Source organism: Geotrypetes seraphini, chromosome 13 (genome assembly GCF_902459505.1).
Source record: "Geotrypetes seraphini chromosome 13, aGeoSer1.1, whole genome shotgun sequence".
Taxonomy (NCBI): domain Eukaryota; kingdom Metazoa; phylum Chordata; class Amphibia; order Gymnophiona; family Dermophiidae; genus Geotrypetes; species Geotrypetes seraphini.
Window position 1 is genome coordinate 28,032,651 of NC_047096.1, and position 18,191 is coordinate 28,050,841.

At 41.7% G+C, this 18,191-nt stretch overlaps 1 protein-coding gene across 6 annotated transcripts in view; it reads left to right on the forward strand.

Annotated features, from left to right (window-relative positions):
* CADM1 (cell adhesion molecule 1) overlaps positions 1–18,191 on the forward strand; it is a 752,856-nt gene that overhangs the window by 157,531 nt on the left and 577,134 nt on the right. The window lies entirely within an intron of this gene.

Below are 18,191 nucleotides of genomic sequence, written 5' to 3' on the forward strand. Positions count from 1 at the left end.
CATATCGTTTTTAAGGTTTTATATGGTATCTTTGCTCCTCTTGTTCCTCTGCTATGGAATGTTTATAGATTTTCATATGCGAGAGGCATTCATCGATTTAAACTTTCTCTTCCTTCTAGGAAAGGAATTCAAGGAGTTAAGAATTTTAGCAGCTCTCTGGCGTTTAAATTTCCCCAATTATGGAATGAACTTCCCCTAATTTTGAGGTGTCCCAGTTCCTTCCAACTCTTCCATAAACTTCTAAAAACTTTTTTATTCGCTTAACATTTTGAAAACTAACTCTCTTGTATTTCAGTTCACTTTATTTTTTAATTTGTTGTTAACCGCGTTGAGCTTCCTTTGGTTGAAGACCCGGTATATAAGGTTAAGTTTTAGTTTAGTTTAGTCTGGCTTACCTGGCAGATAGAGTTTAGGATATGCTTTGCAACTTTTCCCAGGTGATTTCCCTGGCAGGGATGGCTTGAAGACAGCTCTGGTTGCGCAGCTGGGCAGTGGATGTGGCCTCCACATCTAGGCTTGTGCAGCTTCCCTTTTGGGGGTCGGTCCTTCTTTGGGGAGGACCTGACTGCCTTGGTCAAGGAGCTGGGGGAGGCAAGCTGCAGTATTTGCCTGATGCCAAACCCAATCTGGGTTTCGGGAGAGTACATTACAGTATTATTTGTATACAGCATAACTATATTTTAGTTCTTTGCAGTTCACATCTTAAGAGTCTGAGACAATCTCAGGAGTTACAACAGAATGAAAGATTGTTAAATCCTAATCTTATTTTACAAAAATTTATCAAAAAGATAAGTTTTCAAGAGTTTTCTGAAATGTTTATACAATACAGCATTGGATTTTAACTGACTAAATTCCTTGTCTCTGACTGCTGCCTGAAACAAAAGTAACCTATCAAAATATTTTTTACATCAACATTCCTTGATAGAAGGGAAAATGAAATAAGTTATGAGGCGTTGATCGTTTAGATAAAGCCAGTTACATAGAAACATAGAAATTGACGGCAGATAAGGGCCACGGCCCATCTAGTCTGCCCACCCTAATGTCCCTCCCCTACCTTCGCCCTGTGAATAGATCCCATGTGACGATCCCATTTGGCCTTAAAATCAGGCATGCTGCTGGCCTCGATCACATGCAGTGGAAGACTATTCCAGCGATCAACCACCCTTTCTGTGAAAAAGAATTTCCTGGTGTCAGCTTGTAGTTTCCCTCCCCTAATTTTCCACGGATGCCCTCTTGTTGTCGTGGGACCCTTGAAAAGGAAGATATCTTCCTCCGCCTCTATGCGGCCCGTGAGATACGTGAACGTCTCGATCACGTCCCCCCTTTCTCTGCGCTCCTCGAGCGAGTACAGCTGCAATTTGTCTAGCCGTTCCTCGTACGGGAGATCCTTGAGTCCCGAGACCATCCGGGTGGCCATTCTCTGAACCGACTCCAGTCTCAGCACATCCTTGCGATAATGCGGCCTCCAGAATTGCACACAGTATTCCAGATGGGGGCCTCACCATGGATCTATACAATGGCATAATGACTTCCGGCTTACGGCTGACGAAACCCCTGCGTATGCAACCTATGACTTGTCTTGCTTTGGATGAAGCTTGCTCCACTTGATTGGCAGCCTTCATGTCCTCGCAGATAATTTGCAGTAATTTGCAGATAATTTGCAGTAATTTGCAGATAATTTGCAGTAAGACTAAACAACACCTTATAACATAATAATCCAGATTTGAAAACAACCCTGGCTTCAGTCGGAAGCCAGTGCAGTTTCCGATAGAAATTGGCGACATGATCTGATTCTTTTCAGATTAAAAATTAACATAACGGCTGCATTCTGAGTCAATCTCAGTCTACGCAAATTACTCTTAAGACCAGCATAATAGACAATATCGCAATAGCCAAGGGAACCGAGAAGCAGAGACTGCACCAATAATCTGAAGGCAGAATGATGAAAATAAGAGTGTATGGAACGCAACTTCCAAAGTGTATAAAAACATTTCCAAACTAACTGATCAGTGTGTTCTTTCATAGGTAGATCTTGATCTAAACTTAGTAATTCCCAAGATCTTGATCGTTGAACTTAATGGATATTGGCTTCCATCGAACAATACACTTTGATCAGATGTCTTTTTACAAGGAATTGCATAAAAAAGATTTATCTTGTAATAAAAACTGAAATTCAGGAAGAAAAGAAGGACTTAAAAATGGTTAAGAGTAACCAAGATTTAATTGTGAAAGATAGCCTGACTTATGAGAAGAAAATTGGAAGTACTTCAAAATAATAGTCGGTTTAACAATTTGCGTTTGATTAATTTTCCAAAGGTCTTGTCAATTTCTCCAGGAGATATGATAAAACATTACTTTCTGGAAATCCTAAAAATTCCTGAGAACTCTTTGCCACCATTGTCAAGAGTGTATTATTTGACTAAAAAAAACAGGACTCTCAAAAAAAAGACGAGGATGGAAAACCACAGGAAAGTTCTTTGGATGTCACAGCTTTATTGGAACAATCTGATAGAGAGGTGGCTAAACCAGCCACTCTCTTACTGACTCTGGCTTTGGCTCCGGACAGAGATTGGATCCTTAAACTTTTCTTTAAAAATAGATCTAGAGATTTCCTTGGCTTCCATATCCAAATTTTTCCCGATGTTTCGAGAGAAACTCAAAAGAGAAGAAGGGAATTTTTATTATTAAAACCAGGTGTGACCCAGATAGGGGGTTTATTTTTTCTTAGATACCCTTGAAAGTGTGTAATCAGATATAGTACCTTTAAATATATTTTCTTTGAACCGGCTCATTTGATGTTTCTCCTTTTTCAAGGCGCTTCATAGAGAGGAATCTCTATGAAGCGCCTTGAAAAAGGAGAAACATCTGTGTCTCAATAATTAATTTAAGATCTCTTTCAGCAACAGATAATGTGATTTGGTTTAATTTGTTATTGTATTATATTCACTCCTAATTCTTTAATCTTGGATCCAATTTTGAGGACTAGTGTGGGATTAAGTTGAAGATTTTATTACCTTTTATGTAGTTTTGGTTTATTTTCAAGTTTGGAAATAATTAATGATATGTTTTCTTGATCGCACTTTTCTGTAAAAGATTATATGCTTGTTAAATAATTTGAAAAATTTATAAATAAATAAATTTAAAAAAAAAAGATTTATCTTATCCTTATTGAGTTTAATTTAAATTCCTGCATTTAGCGTTCTGTAACCAACAGTACTGCAGATATCAACTGGGATGTTTGTAGCAGTGTAGTTGGAACAGGGATTACCACAGTTATACTGTCAGCATAACTATAGTAACTGACATTAAAGGCAGACAATTTGGAACCAGGAGAACCCAAATAAACATTAAAATGTAAAGGAGAGGGAGGGAAGCCCTGTGGAAGCTATAAACCGGGTCTGCAGCAGTTTGGGCAGAAGACTTGCTTGCCTAGCAAGTGGTTCTCCTTTCTCTCCAACAGAAAGCTGGAGGCGCAGGTGGGTAAGCCCTCTAGCCACTCCCATAAAGCCCAATGAGATGAGTCCAGTCCATTCCTCTCAACTTCTGGTGGGAGGTCAACTTCACCATTTCCTGGAGGAGTGGACCATTATTACATCAGACCATCGGACCATTCTGTAATAAGGAGGTGCTCCATTCATAGATGTCCACCTTAAATTTGATAGAAGCCAATTTCATAATTATAGGAGGACAATTATCCAGTAAACAGTACGATTTCACATATTTTAAATAGAGTATAAGAAATAAATTCCAATCGGGCATTTCTAAGGAGCTCCAATTCAAATCGGAGAGAAAAACCTCTTGTGAAGGGTGGAACCTAAATGGATAGTCCATAGTGGTCCCCGTAAATTCAGTCTTAAATTGTGAACTCTAGTACTAAAGTAAGAAGCTAGATTGTCTGAGGGGAAAGTGAGTGATCTGCTAAGCTAAAAGCTCCATCTGCTATCTTGAGGAATTGATTTCCTGGGTAATAAGCTCTCGTCATTGAGGGAACTATGTCCCCTTACCTGCCCCTATCCCAGTGTGTCAGAACAAGAAGCCAGAATGATTAATCACTGCAGCCTCGGACATTGTGCTGGAAGTAAGTGTGCAGCGGTAGCTGCCCTATGGAGCCCTGCTACATCAGGGAGTTAGTGCCCTCATGCAAAGCAAACAAGCTGGAAAAGATGACCATAATGCCTTTCAAGGCAGATCTGTCAGTTTCCACGGTTGCTATAGCGACCATGAAGCCCTCCATTTCCTGGGGAAGAGTAAAGCCTTATCAAACCTGAAAAGCCAGGTTTCCACTACAGTGGAATGGGTGCTACAGGCCTCAGCTAGCATCTATTGCTCTAGCTCATTTCCTTTCACGGCTGGAAGGATAAGTCGGGGAAGAGATTAATATATGCAATGAACTGTGTTTGTAAAGTAGGCATTTGCTTTGCGTATCCTGGCAGGTTGAATCAGGCTTCCAGATAAACCAAGAAAACGATGGCTCATGTATTTTAAAAGGTTACTTGAACGTGTTCAAGCTTGTGATCTTCTTGTTTATTTCAGTCTGATTGCTTGCCCTGTTAATCAGAATTAGTAGGCAAGCGTCAAATTTTTAGGTCCTTTAAATATAAAGGAAGGCATTCACTTACTGTAAATCAGAAACGTTGTCCTTTGCCCTCATCCTCCCTCGCCTTTACTGGTGTTCAGCTGGCTGCATTTTTTTTTTTTTAAGGAATATGGAAATCTACAGGGGTAACAGTAGTCTAGTGATTTTTTTATTATTTATTTATTTTTTTTATGTATATCTTTATTCATTTTCATTCTAAAAACAGTGCATAAAAAAATTGCATAATAAGTTACCTGAAAAAACAGCACTTATATCCATCAGTGAAATACACAAGAATAATTTTCACCCCCTCCCCCCTGATTTCAGTATATTCAAGATACCTGTATAATAGTACTAACAACTCATAAATAAACCAGTCCCTATACATTATCGTTCTCCCTCCCACCCACCCCCCTTCCCTGGATGTAAAAAGTATAACCAAAAGTAAAGGGAAAAACCATTCAATTAGAATCAATAAAATTGGTCAATGGACCCCACGTCAGGTTAAACCACTTATATTACCTCTTTGTTCAGACATCATTTTCTCATAACGATAACACAAGCATATCAAATTCCACCAAAAAGTGAAATTTAAGCGGTCACAATTCTTCCAGTTTTTCGTAATCATTTGGATGGCTACCTCATTATAGTCTAGTGATTTTTTTATTTTTTTTTTTAGAACCCTTAGTGATTTGCAGAGCATTCTATCACAGAACAGCCAGTACTGCAATTCCTGTGGTCTGTTAATTCCTGTGGTGTTCCTGTGGTCTGTTAAACCTGGAGGAAGGAAGTGTACTCTAAAAATAAGCAAATCTTGGAAGCGCATTGGACTTGGAATAACATCTGTGCATTGGGATCAGCTGATTCTTTTAGGCTTGCAAGCAGATTTAAACTAAGACTTTTTCTGTATCTTCTTTATGCACTACAATTGTAAGTGAGAGCAGGGAATACAGACACATGTTGAAATGTTTTAATTTACATCCGTAGTGAAATCGATCATCTGCAAACGTGCCTTGCATGGTAGAATCGAAGAACCTTGCGAAAAATCACTGGGATCTTCTCTTGTGTTAATGGAAACCTTGCTGTTAGCAGATATTATCTCTCTTGATATGTTTCACTGTCTAATTATACAGCAACTAGTAGAATGCATAATTCTGTTGTAAATGTGAAGGAAAGTCTGAAGTGATAATATAATGGAAGTTTGTTGTTTGATCAATATGCACATGCATCTGTCATGTTTGATTTTCATGACCAAAATAAATATTTTTTTTTTTCTTTTGTGTTTAGAAATAAAGGTCAACAAATAATATATGGGTGATAACTTTCAGTGGACCAAATGCATTTGTATGTTAGCTTTCAAGAGCTGAGATTCCTTCTTAGGTTAGATTGAATGTTGTGTTCAGCACAGCATGTGAGGTTGGCATCAAGCACTAGGGGGCAGCAAAGTGAGCTGTGTTGACTCCAGCATGCTGCAAGGGCTCCCTGACTATATGGATGAAGCAGATGAAATCATAGTTACAATAAACCTACTGGTACTTGTGTGTCTTCTGCCTTGCCTCGCTCACTTTGGGCAATGAGACCACACACACAAGAAAATGTGTATGTACTGTGTTTTTATTTATTTCATTTGTTTTATATCCTGTGTTCCCCAAAGAGCTCAGAACGGGTTACAGGTTGAACAAACGTAAAAGACAGTTAACAGGTTATGATTTGCCATAATTACAGTACAGTTTATGGTACAAGTTTTTTTATCCTAACTTATTGTATATTAGGGCAGACATGGGCAAACTATGGCCCGTGGGCCATATCCGGCCCGTTTATTTTTTTAATCTGGCCCGCCGAATTTAGCAGCCAGGTTGAAGAACTCAACGGAGCTGACCCGGCATGCCACAGCCAAGCTCTCCGAGCGGCAACAGTAATGCAGACTGATGACCCTGAGGGCACAAAGCGGAAGAAGCGCGCCTGGAACGCCCCCATGGCAGGCCGCAGCTCTGCGAGACACATACGCACACGTTCGTGTTGGGCCGCAGACTGGAAACGGAAGTGGATCTTGGTCCGGCCTCTCTGTCAGATTTAAGAACCCATTGTGGCCCACGAGTCAAAAAGTTTGCCCACCCCTGTACTAGAGAGTCTAATACCAATATACATAACTAGTTGTTTAACCCGTTACATTAACGGGTGCTAGCAGCCCTTCTCCCTTATTTTTACCTCCTCCCTGTCCAGCAACACCTCCCCCCCTTTCCCTGCTCCCCCCATATAGCAGTAGCCCTTCTCCTTTTATCTCCCCCTGTCCAGCAGCAACCCTCCCATTCCCTCCTCCCCCTGTCCAGCAGTAGCTCTTCTCCTTTATGTCCTGCTCTCCCCCCTGTCCAGCAGTAGCCCCAGGAAAAGAGTGAGGATCACAGGACCAAAGCTTTTACTCCAATCCTCTTGATGCCTGACATCCAAGTAGGGGAAATCTACTCTCCCCACCTCCTTGCTCCTGCTGCACTTCCTCCTCGGCTATACACACGCGCACACACACACACTTACATACAGCTCTCCAGCTCCTCGCGCCCCTCCTCCACCTTCCACTTCTTCAGCGGGGGCCAACGTTTTCTTTATTTTGTTTTCTTTTCGCGTGTTCCTCCATCACGTAAAAAACAGCACTACCGGCCAACTTAGTCCCTTGCCACCCCCTTCCCGCGGTCCCAGCAAACGTCCTTACTCCAGTAGGGGCCGCAGCACTCTAAACACGCTGCTTCGCGACCTGCTACTGCCCTGATTTGCTCTGCCCGTGTCGGGCAGAGCAAATCAAGGCAGTAGCAGGCCGCGAATCAGCGTGTTTAGAGTGCTGCAGCCCCTGGTGGAGTAAGGACATTTGTTGGGACCGCGGGGCGGGAAGAGAAGAGGAGCGGCGGCAAGGAACTAAGGGAGCCGAAGGTAGGGTCGGATGGGAAGCTGAACAGGGGTTCGGGTGTGCCGGGGAGAGGAACGAAGACGACGCCGACGACCGGAGAGAGAGAGAGAGCCGCTGCAGCGTCTCTGAAATTGAAAAAAACTTCGGTCTTGACTTTTTTTTTTTTAGTTGAAAGACGCGGCGGTGGCTCCTCTCATGATCCCCACCTGCGTCAGAAGTCCGACGCAGGCAGGGATCGTGAGAATAGCCACCACCGCGTCTTTCAAAGAACCGTAAGCCACGCACGCGCACTTTCTATGTGTCGCTACAGCTCATGGAAAAGCGGCGCACACTTAGGAACTGCGCATGCGCGGCTTACCATTTTATTATATTAGATGTACAGTTTACAGGTGGCTTTAGGGCACTTGCATAGTCCCGGCTGCCTGTGTATGAGGTTTGTTTTTCTCCATTTTGTATTTATCTTTTTTTTCCTTTGTGTCTTTTTGATATGAATGAAGTCCCTGTACTAAACTAATCATACAGTACGTTTTTGATTTTTATTTTTTTTTTTGGGGGGGGATATTTACGACTGTACCCTTATAAATATTAGGTCCTGCACATATGTGCATACATACATGTGATATGTATCATTCTAAAGTTTTATGTATATAACACACATGCAAATGTTGGTGACCAGGGTATATAGAATTATTATCTTAATGGGGGCAGCCATCTTTTAACCTTTTCAAGTGCAGCTGGGATTCTGAGGGATCTGTGTCCTAGCTTTCAGAGGTCATAGACAAAGAAAATTGTGTTGGCTGTAGCTAGGGAGTTAGATTTAACTCAGCAGGAATGCTGGTCAGTTGATCCATATCATTTCAGAAGTGTAGGCTTTTTTTTTTCAATTTAATGAATTCTTTAGATTTGTTTTTCAGCGAATGTGTAGTAGATGTATGGAATAGTCTCCCAGTAGAGGTGGTAGAGACAGACTGTGTCTGAATTGAAGAAAACATGGGGACAGGCATGTGGGATCCCTTAGGACAGGGATCTCAAAGTCCCTCCTTGAGGGCCGCAGTCCACTCAGGTTTTCAGGATTTCCCCAATGACTATGCATGAGCTCTATGTGCATGCACTGCTTTCAATGCAAATTCATTGGGGAAATCCTGAAAACCCGACTGGATTGCGGCCCTCGAGGAGGGACTTTGAGATCCCTGCCTTAGGAGGAGTTTGACATGTGTACTCTCTGTCTGTCGTTTATATGTTTCAAGATGCCTATTTTTATGTTGTAAATCGCTTAGAAATTACTTCTAAGCGTTTTTATAAAATTTTAATAAAACTTGCAGCTTAAAATAGTGGATGCTACAGAAAGGCAAACTGGATGGGCTATTTGTTTCTATTTTTCTAGTCATCCTTTTTGTATCTCTTCATTGTTTTTGGTTTTCTTTTATGATTATTATGTGCAGATGTCGACGTGATGATGTCATACACATGTGCACGATGTCATCACATCAACATCCGTGCATGCTCAGAGGGTCCCTGCAGACATGGCCTCAGAGCTTAGGGAAAACGAGATGAGGCTCATGTGGGGGCAGCGAGAAGGAGAGGCGCCATCGCCAGAAGTGACGCTCAACCCTGGTGGCACACCTGGAATCTCGCCACAGCATACAGTTTGCGATTCACTACCCTAGATTATAATCTAACTAAAGCCTCTCCTTCCCTATCACTTTTTTAACATCCCCCCCAAAAAAAAAAAAAAAAAATTGAAAATAAAAAGTGTAAAGAAATTTCCCAGAATTAAAAAAAAAAAAAAAAAAATTAAAAAAAGCCAAATCATGGTTGAAAGTTGGGATATGGAACAGGTAATTTTTTGAGCCATTCACTTGGTTGAATTGATCTGCCTTAAAATTTCCATCCTCTGTGTTTAAGCACAGACTTCCAGTCTGTGTATCCTTTTAGCTGAGTTACAAACATATGTTAAACCAAACTATAATTCCACTGTTGAAAATTATATATCTAACTAGCACATGCAAATGTGACATTACTTCTGATAAACTTTTTTTTTTTTTTTTTAAAGAAGCTTATTTTAGAAAACAGGAGGGAAAACCATTTTTTAAACATAAGCCCTTTAAACTTATTTGGAAAGATTGCTAGAAGGAAGGTAATGTTTGCGTTTATTAAGACATATAATTTGCAGTGGTGAAATGATAGTTTTGGTTTTATTCTTGGTTCATTTGGTATCCATTTTTTGTGTAATTACAAGCATACATTCCTAAGGCTATGTTTAGGTTAGAAGAGTAAACTAGCATTTTCAAAAATGCATGCACTTTTTTTTTCTTTGTACAGTTCTGGTGTCCATACAAGAACCAGCTGAAAAATACTTTGGCTATTTAGTTAACTGAGAAAGAGATAAGACTTTGGTAATTTCTCTTCACAAATTAGCTACAAAGTATAGGGAGCAGTTTTCCCCCAACTACAGTGTTGCCAGGAAAGACTTGAATGGGTTCTATTTATTTGAAAATATCCACTCCAATCCAGACTTTTGGTTTATATACTGAATCATACTCTAGACCAGGGATCTCAAAGTCCCTCCTTGAGCCTAGGGCCGCAATCCAGTCGGGTTTTCAGGATTTCCCCAATGAATATGCATTGAAAGCAGTGCATGCACATAGATCTCATGCATATTCATTGGGGAAATCCTAGGATTGCGGCCCTCAAGGAGGGACTTTGAGACCCCTGCTCTAGACCAGTGGTTCCCAACCCTGTCCTGGAGGACAGATTTTCAGGATAGCCCTAACGAATATGCATGGGGAAGATTTGCATGCCTGTCACCTTCATTATATGCAGATCTCTCTCTTGCACATTCATTAGGGCTATCCTGAAGACCTGACTGGCTGGTGGTCCTCCAGGACAGGGTTGGAAACCACTGCTCTAGACCAGTGGTTCCCAACCCTGTCCTGGAGGAACACCAGGCCAATCGGGTTTTCAGGCTAGCCCTAATGAATATACATGGAGCAGATTTGCATGTCTCTCACTTCCATTATATGCAAATCTCTCTCATGCATATTCATTAGGGCTAGCCTGAAAACCCGATTGGCCTGGTGTTCCTCCAGGACAGGGTTGGGAACCACTGCTCTAGACAATAGAGGCTCGACTCAGTTTACATAAGGGGAGGTTGTTCTGATCCCTCACATGAAATTACTTGTGCGATAGAGTACTAGAAATCATCTTTTGCCTTGAAGCAAAGTGAATTCTCTCAGGTGGACATGATGGAAATACATCTATTGGTTCTGAGCCAGTTGGATTATTGCTGGTTGCCCAAAAAAAATCTATGTAGATTGAGCATTGTTCAGAATGCTGCCATGAGACTGTTCATCTGAAAAAGTTTGATCATGTCGCCGCCCCCTTTTTTCCATGAATTGCATTGGCAGTCGAGGCTCGTGTGAAATTTTAAATTTGGTCGCATTTGTTATAAGATATTGTTTGGCCTTGCGTCTGATTATTTTGTGGATTGGTTCACATTTGTTAATTCAAAGCACGCTCGACGCGCACGCAGGCTGTATTTATCTTTCCTTCAGTCAAAGCAAAACATATTGTCGTCGTCTTCTGTCATTTCAAGCTGCGTTATGGGATAAAGATTTGAATTCCCTAATAGCGACCTCTTACTTATATCAGCATTTTAGGAGACAACTGAAAGCGTATTTGTTTACAAGATTTTTAGGAAGTTAATGTATTACATTCAACTGTATATCTACAGTTTTTAATTCTATTTTGTAAACTGCGCAGAACTTACTTCCTCTTTTACAAAGCCTCTAGTGGCTGCCGTGTGGCAACAGCCCCAAAGCCCTTTAAATCTCTATGGGCTTCGGGGCCGTTAGCACAGGGCAGACGCTAGCACGGCTTTGTAGAAGGAGCCATTAATGGTATTGTGGTATAGAAATACATTTTTATGTTATGTTATCTATAAAGTGAGATTGACTGCCCAAAAAATGACAGGGCCCTGAGGTCCCAGAAGCTACCATATTTTCACGCATATAACTCGCGCGTTATACATAATTTTTACAAACCGTGCATAACCTTGCGTATTATACGCGTGAGCGCGTTTTGCAACGTTTTTTTTACATAGTTCCCTCCCCCCCCCCCGATGTCCGATTCACCCCGCAGGACCGCTCGCACCCCACCCCCCCGACGTCCGATTCACCCCCCTCCCCGCAGGACCGCTCGTACCCCCACCCTGAAGGACCGCTCGCATCCCCACAGCCTCCCCAACCCCCCCCCCCCATCATGGAGAAGCTCCTACCCTTCTCCTGCTGCTTCCTCTGCCGGCGGTCCCGGGCCTTCTGTGAGCCCTGCTCTGAAATGCTTCCTCTTCCGGCGGTCCCGGCCCTTCTGTGAGCCCTGCGTCTGCGCTGCTTCCTCTTCCGGCGGTCCCGCTCTTTCTCTGACGTCAGGGGGGAGAGGAGAGTCGGGGCGGGCCAGAGGAGAGTCGGGGCGGCCAGAGGAGAGTCGGGGCGGCCAGAGGAGAGTCGGGGCGGGCGAGAGGAGAGTCGGGGCAGGCGAAAGGAGAGTCGGGCGGCGACGGGAGAGTCGGGGCGGCATGCGCGGTATATGGGTGTGCACGGTATATAAAAATTTCTTTACATAAATTACAGTTTCCCGTGCGCTATACCCGTGTGCGCGTTTTACACGGGTGCGCGGTATATGAGTGAAAATAGGTAATTCCCGGGAGCTACTGAAGAGTGTTATTCTGTGCAGGAAATCTTTCAGGACCTCTTTAACCCAGATGCCTACATATTCCAGCCACTTGCAGAACTGTGTAGGAGAAGATATGTATTTGTTGTGCAGAAGACTAGTCCTTTCTCTATTCATTTATTTATTTATTGTTGCAATTCCCAAAGGTTAAAATAACCCATGCAATCTGTTTGTTGATGAAGGCCAGCTACCATGTTCCTCCCTTCCATCTGTCACGTCCTCTGAATCTATTGAACTGCCCCCTTGCCACATTAAATTAAACATCTCAGACTGTTCATCAGAAATGTAATAATAGATCACAAACAACAATAAAGGATGTTCAGTATAGCGTCTTGCGTCCAACCAGAACTGCAAAATGTTGCTCACCCTGAACAAATTGAGCAGTATTCATAATATACTTGTCAAAGCGCCGTGCTCGGGTTGTGCACGGAGTAAGATTTTGCAAGTGAAACTGGTTACAGCTGAAAGCCGTTCTTGGGCGCATTACTCCAAACAGTAAATTTTCTTATCGCAATCACATTAGCACGGTTGTCCAGAAATGTTTCTGTCGTCTTAGAATGATGCGTTCTCTTGCAAAGCTACTAGAACCAGCTTCTTTGAATACATTGATCCGCTCTCTAGTAATCTCTTGCATAGACTACTGTAACGCCCTTTATAAAGGCATTACAAAAAAGGAAATTAGATGACTTCAGATTGTGCAAAACACAGCTATTAAGATCATTTGTGGCGCTAAGAAATACGATCATGTCTCACCTCTCCTATTCAGTACACATTGGTTACCCGTTGAACATAGAATTAGTTATAAAATCTTACTTTTAACCTTTACAACATGACTAAATAATCAACCGGAGTTTATTAACAGACTTGTAATTCCTTATAGTTTTTTAAAATCACTTTGTTCAATGTCACAAAATCTTCTCGTCATACCTTCTTTAAAATTAATCAACAGGTTGCGTTCCAATAACTTTGCTGTCACTGCTCCTACTCTCTGGAATTCACTGCCCAATCATTTGCGCAGTGAATCCAAAATAAAATAATTTAAATCCAAATTAAAAACATTTTTGTTCCAGGATGCCTTTGGACAACACCTGTCCTCTTAAGGACAAAAACAAACAAATTTTATTACCTTTTACCTTAACCTATTGTATTTTCCTTTTTTGTTTTCTTTTTTCTTTCACGATTGTAGTTCTTCCCTTTCTTTTCTATTGTTTGAAGTAAGTCCATATGTCTTATGTGTTTTACTTAGCCACTTTGGTTTTGTCTAGTATCCCTGATTTTTAAACTATTTTTATGTAAATTTGATATTGCACACCACTTAGAAGCCTGATTAAGCGGTTAATTATTATTTTTTTTTTTTTAAATAAACATGAAACTTGAAACTTCATGAACAATCTTGTCCTATTCCTTAGTGAGGTTGCCTAATGCTTCAGACTGGGCTGACGACCAGAGAAGTCCAGTTCAAATCCTGCTGCTGCTCCTTGTGATTTTGGGCAAGTCACTTAGCCTTCCGTTGCCCCTGGTACAAACCTAGGAGCCCTCTGGGGAGAGGGAAATGCCTAGTGATCCTGAATGCAACTCAACTTGGACTACTACTGAAAAACGTGCACGCTAAATTCAAATAAATTCCACCCACTATAGATGTTGGTGAGAGGATATCTGGTAGGAGTAACTTTTATAGCTACCTCAATGTGCTTTTTTTTTGTTGTTGTTAAGAGGACTCTTCAGTAATTTTGAGCCACAGGAAAATGTATTTTGTTTGACAATCCTTTTGAGTCGAATATTGGCTGTATTCATTGAAATTGGAGCATATAAGTCTTCACTGTTGACTCAGCACTGTTGACTTTTCTGGTGAATGTTAACTTTAGCCAGAACTTGGAAGACTTCTTTGGTGGGCTCTCTGTGTCTTAGCTGTTTTTTTAAAGCTGTTCTAGAGAATGACACGGTGACGAAATTTGTCACCGTTTCCTTGGATAACCATGGAAACCATCTCCATGTCATTCTTTAAGGAGAGAGGGAAGAATCAGAGTATGAATGGGCACAACCACTGACCCTCAGACCTTGCATTGAAGAATGCTGGTGTAGAAGGACTGAGGTTGAGATAGACACTAAAGAATAACACGGGATGGTTAGAATATAATAATAAATAATAATAATAACAATTTATATACTGTAGGACCGTGAAGTTCTATGCGGTTTACAATACTGGAACAGACTGAAAGTCCATCAAGCCCAATATCCTGTTTCCAGAAGTGGCCAACCTAGGTCTCAAGTACCTGGCAGAAACCCAAAGAGTAGCAACATTCCAGAGCTGAGATTGTAACATAGTAGATGACGGCAGATAAAGACCCGAATGGTCCATCCAGTCTGCCCAACCTGATTCAATTTAAATTTTTAAATTTTTTCTTCTTAGCTATTTCTGGGCAAGAATCCAAAGCTTTACCCTGTACTGTGCTTGGGTTCCAACTGCCAAAATCTCTGTTAAGACTTACTCCAGCCCATCTACACCCTCCCAGCCCTTGAAGCCCTTCCCAGCCCATCCTCCACCAAACGGCCATATACAGACACAGACCGTGCAAGTCTGCCCAGTACTGGCCTTAGTTCAATATTTAATATTATTTTCTGATTCTAAATCCTCTGTGTTCATCCCACGCTTCTTTGAACTCAGTCAGTTTTACTCTCCACCACCTCTCTCGGGAACGCATTCCAGGCATCCACTACCCTCTCTGTAAAGTAGAATTTCCTAACATTGCCCCTGAATCTACCACCCCTCAACCTCAAATTATGTCCTCTGGTTTTACCATTTTCCGTTCTCTGGAAAAGATTTTGTTCTACGTTAATATCCTTCAAGTGATGCCATAATGTCACATTCCACCAATGCCTAAAAATCAACCTGATCAGTGATGTCACAATGGCTTCATTATCCTACACTTGGCTCAAATAAGAATCAGAGTATGAATGGGCACAGCCACTGACCCTCAAGCCTTGCATTGATGAATGCTGGTGTAGAAGGACTGAGGTTGAAATACACACTAAAGAATGATATGGGATTGTTTCCCTTGATTATCCACGGGGACGCAAATAGTGATTTTTGTCAGCGTGTCATTTTCTTCCTTCATATCTTTTAATGCATGATGTCACAATAGCATTGCAGAAGGTGCGACAGTGGACATAGCCTTCCAGAAATTTGGAGATCTTAGTAGACCACAAATAGCTGGTTTTCCTTCAGCTGTTGAAATGCCTATTTTATCCAGTCACCCCCCCCCCCCTCAACTGATGCCACATGTGAGAGGAACTGGAATAAGCTGGCCTCAAGGAGGTTTATTTTGGAAAATTTTCTATTTGTAAAGTTGGTTTTACACTTAATAAAAGCCTTTTAAACATAGAAAATTGCAGTAAAGAAAGACCATATCTAGTCTTCCCATCCATACTATCTCTTCCTCTCACTTCAAGTTCTTCTGTACTTATCACAAGCTTTCTTGATGTCAGGTACAGTCTTTGTCTCCACCACCTCCACTGGGAGGCCATTCCACACATCCACCACCCTTTCCATAAGGGTGAAATTGTATGGCCCACAAGATGGTATGTACTTAATGTGTACACATGAAATAACAGCTAATACAAAAAAATAGTGAATATGCTTATTGAGCCTCTGAGGCTAGCGAAAGACATGGGGAGGTATTTTTCCCTGTCCCCACAGGAACTCATTTTCCTATCCTGTCCCCGCGAGTTCTTTTCCAGTTCCTGCCCCCTCCCTGCAAACCCTGTCTTCGTCTGCACAAGCCTCAAACACTTTAAAATTGTAAGTGTTTGAGGCACAGCTTACAGGAATGAGGCGGGGACAGTGACAAAACTCATGGGGAAATTGAGTTCCTGTGGGGACGAGGACAAATTTTGCCCCCGTGTCATTCTCTATCCAAGGCTACTTTAGTAAGGTTAATATTAAACTCCTATGGCAGGAATAGACTAAAGACAATTTTGTCTATATTCACACACTATTTTTTGTATTAGATGTACTTACATATGTGTCCCTCCAAGACAAAAGCACCACACAAGCCAAGAAAGCTAGCTTATTACTTCAGCGAAAGAAAAGCCTCAGACAAAGGAGAGTTGTACCCACACTGTTCCACCCTTAGAGGGCCGTTCCCTCCTCCAAACTAAATTTTTCCTGGCAAGCCCTAACGGCAAAATCAAAGACTCTTCGATCTCCTTGAATGGTAAGGACTTCCCTACTGACCACTCCATTAAAATCCTGGGAGTCACCTTGGACCGCCACCTCACTCTAAATGCACACACAGACTTACTAGTTAAAAAATGCTTTTCGGTTCTATGGCAACTCAGAACCATCAGAAAATACTTTGATGCACCATCCTTCCGCTTACTGGTTCAATCTTCCATCCTGAGCTTGCTCGATTATTGCAACATTATTTACTTGGGTTCCTTAAAAAACCATTCTAAGACTCAGAGTCATTCAAAATTCGGCAGTTCGACTGATCTTTAGGCTGGAAAAATGGGAACACATAAGACTCCATTGGCTGCCCTTAGAGGCGCGAATCTTGTTTAAGTTCGCTTGTCTATGTTATAAATCAATATTTGGTCTAGCCCCCACTTACCTGGTTTCCCACTTCAATCTGGCTATTTATCTTAGGCCCACTCGAAGAACTCATCTGTTTACCTATCCAACAATAAAAGCCTGCCACTACAAAAGATTTTTGGACAGAACTCTTGCCTTCCAGGCAGGCAAATGGAACAACTGGCTTAGTAACGTTTTCACGCACTCTTCATCCTACTTCAATTTTAGAAAACTATTAAAAACAAGTCTGTTCAATCGATTTGTTAACTAAGAACCTACTCAGCACTGCTTATTCAATCCTGTAACCCTATGAACCTTTTAGCTTTCATATTCTCTATTATGTAAGATTGTATTGCTGACTTTGATTGTAACCTCTTCGCTGATTGTCCAGCGCCTCTTGCTGTAAACCGGTATATAAGAATAAAATTATTATTATTATTATCAAAGGCAAAAAACTTTTGCGCAAGTTTAAAGTTAGCAGGTGGGAGCAAAAAATAACTGAGAATGATTAATGGTAAAAACCACGGAACACAAACGGGCCTGGCCAATGATTGTTTCGTGGCCGGTATCCAATGCTTATGATGCTTGGGTGGAAGAGTGTGGTTACACCTGTCCGTTTGTCTGAGGCTTTTCTTTCGCTTAAGTAATAAGCTAGCTTTCTTGGTTTGTGTGGTGCTTTTGTCTTGGAGGGATATTTTTGAATTTTTGGATTACACTTCCCGTCATTCCTCCCTGTTTTTTGTGGTTGCATACATAAGCGTACCTGGGGATTGGCGCAATATATGTGTATTTTAAAACCTTTGCACAAATATTGTGGTAAGCACAGAAATGCCAAAAGCACACCTTTTCACCTGCTGTGAAGCGGTTGTAAATGTGGGCTGGTCTTTTTTTTATAAACGTGTAGGCACCAATGTTCCCTTTGTAAAACAAGCATATTTTTTTGCGACCAGAACGTAGATGTCCTCTCATCAATTACTTCTCATGTGTCCAAGTTGTGACATCTGCAAACTGAGAAATGTTAGTTGTTTAACATCTCCCGTATCGCATCTGTGCTGGTTATGCAGACAGATTTCCTTGTCTGGTGGGCTACATAATTTTTCTCATTGACTTTTATGAGGTCCCTAATAGTCACTCTGATCATTACGAGCTCAAGCTGCCGGTGGAGGAGGAAGGTGAACGGCGGCAGGATAGAAGTTATCATTGAATCTCATCCCATTGTGTCTCACCTTTTTTGTGGAACAAGATGTTCATCCTTCTGATTCTGTTCTGGCTCACATTCAGAGCGCGGGAGATCAACGGGGATCCCGGAAATTCAGTGCTGGCGCTATATCTGGCCACAGGCATTGAATTTCCAGTCTGTTTTTGGCCAGCTGAGACACAACCGGTTATACTAATATTCAGCAGATAGCTGGCTAAGT